Source organism: Miscanthus floridulus, chromosome 9 (genome assembly GCF_019320115.1).
Source record: "Miscanthus floridulus cultivar M001 chromosome 9, ASM1932011v1, whole genome shotgun sequence".
Classification (NCBI taxonomy): domain Eukaryota; kingdom Viridiplantae; phylum Streptophyta; class Magnoliopsida; order Poales; family Poaceae; genus Miscanthus; species Miscanthus floridulus.
This window is the reverse complement of record NC_089588.1, coordinates 85,318,588-85,320,950: the sequence shown is the minus strand read 5'-3', so window position 1 is coordinate 85,320,950 and position 2,363 is coordinate 85,318,588.

Below are 2,363 nucleotides of genomic sequence, written 5' to 3'. Positions count from 1 at the left end.
TGCGGATCTGGTCAAGCCCCCCCTCAAGTGCACATCACTCTTCAAGGGACTTGGCTAGCACCTCCACACTCTGACCAATCGCCACCTTGGCTGTCTCTAGCTCCCGCTCTAGAGATCCAATCCTTTTGCCCAGTTCTAGAAAAAGAACGACAAGCTTAGAAGCAAAGGAAAGGAAAAACCAAGGCATTAGCTAAAGGCAGAATAGGTACATACCAAAGCGGGTGTTCTCGAGGATGGAGAGTCCTTCCTCCTATTGGGTCACCTTCACGAGCAGTCGAGCATTCGACTCCTCCGTCCCAAGCATCCACCCTCGGAGCATGAGCACTTCTCGATTAGCATCCGACAGGGTCTTCCGCTCTAACTCTAGAGCCTCCAAGGACTTCTGGAGTGTTGCCTCGGTCTTCGTCAGGTGGACCTTCGCCACGTCGAGTCCCTGCTCAGAAGTGGTTGCCCATTCTGCAGTGAGCAGTTCCCCCGCCCGTGCTCCCATCACCTTGGTCACCCGGTCTTGGGACTCACGGTGGGTGGACTCTAGCTGGCACTAAAGCTCATCAACAAGCCACAACATTGCAGCTTCCTGATCCATCTGACCGTGCTCCTCTCGGAGGAAACAGAACTTGTGGATCAACGTCGCCTCCAACTCCTGTAAAGCGAGAAGTAGGCATGTTGAAACAAGCAATGGAAGACCAAGGAGTCAAGGACAAATGCTAAAAAGCAGAAAGCTTACTCGGTGATGCGCGGTAGGTCGATTGAGACCGCCTGATGGATGTGCTCTACCCACTCCATGGCCTCCTTGAGCTTTGCCTTGGTTTGGGCGAGATCGGACTCCATTGACAGTCCTCTCTCCTCTAGGAAGTGCTAGAGCGCCACCTCCTCCCCGTCGTGCAGGATGAACCAAGGCTTCCTTGGGTCACTAGGGCAAGGCCACACTAGCTCATGGGTGGCCCCCAACCCACTAGAAGATCCAGCCACCGTAACATCATGCGACGACTGGACCACCGCTAGCTCCTACAATGGCGGGATGGCCGGTGGCTCCACCCTAGTGCCAGCCTCGTCAGAGCAAGGGATCTCCACTACCTCGACCCCATGGCCCACTGGTAGATGTTCTACCTCTAGCCTGGCCGAGTCACCTCCTGACACCTCCAACTCCGACTAGGAGGGCAAGCCATGCGTCCCTCCGCTAGGTGAGGCAGGGAGCCTAGTCTCCCTCCTCTCTTTCGCCATTGCTAGTGCGGGAGGGATCACAAGGGTCACCTCTGACCCTACCTCCATCATCATCCTAGGGATCCCTGCCATCACTGCAGCCACTGCCACCACTGTGCTCACGATGGGCTAGGAGGGCACAACCCCCAGAAGGGAAGGTCGCACCGCCGCCTACCTGCTTTCCCCGTTGCTTGTCGCAACTCGTTGTAGGATGGGTCTCCACTCCTCTCACATGGGAGGTAGGGCGATGCTCAATCCCATCAGTCCCTGGCCGCTGTAAAAAAAATACAGGTCAGTCGCACTCAAAAAATCAACTGTGAGATCAAAAGTGACATAGGTACATACCTAGACAAAAGGGACAGGACCCTAAAGCCCTGACCTACTAGCGATGAGCCTACTGGACGAGGACCGCTTATGGGTCGCGACCCGCACCCCCTCGCATCAATCGAGGGAGGAGCCGACCCAGCCAGTTCTCGATTGGCCTACGAGTCGCCATGACCGCCGGCTTGTGGCGCACCCACCGGAGCAACTAACGAGGCGTCTCCCTGTTGTGGGTCATGCACATGCACCAACCCTAAAGAAGCAGGGGTACGAGCACACTCCTCCGACCGGCCGGCATGCCCCGCAATGCTTAGAGCAGGGGGCAAAGCCAATGATGGCTCCGAAGGGCACAGCGACCGCGCCCTCTTTACCTCTCGCTCAATAGCGGCGTTTGAGCTCATGGCACGCTTCCTCGATGTGGGAATGTCACTGCGCCTCTCCGCATCCTGCCCACCACTAGCGAATGCGGCTATAGGCGCATGATGCTCCACCATGGTCACAATGACACCCCGGTCTCCATTGTCCTCGGAGGTGCTTGCATTACCACCCATCTCCATGGGCTCCTTTGACTCGAGGTCCGCCTCCATGTCGCTCCAATTTTTGCTGGCCCACACCTGCCGGGCAATCTCCTCCTTCTCGTTCCTCTGCTGAGCCTTCTCAGCTCTCTTCTTCTTCTTGGCATCTGCTGCCTCCTTTAGGGTAGCTTGCCGAGCTATGCCCTCTAGCCCCCTCAAAAGATGCGGCTAGGATTTGTATCTGGCAAGTCCCTATGAAATGGATGACTCGAAGTCAAAATATAGGAGAGCAAAAGGAAAAAAGACATGGAATAAGGAGAGGGG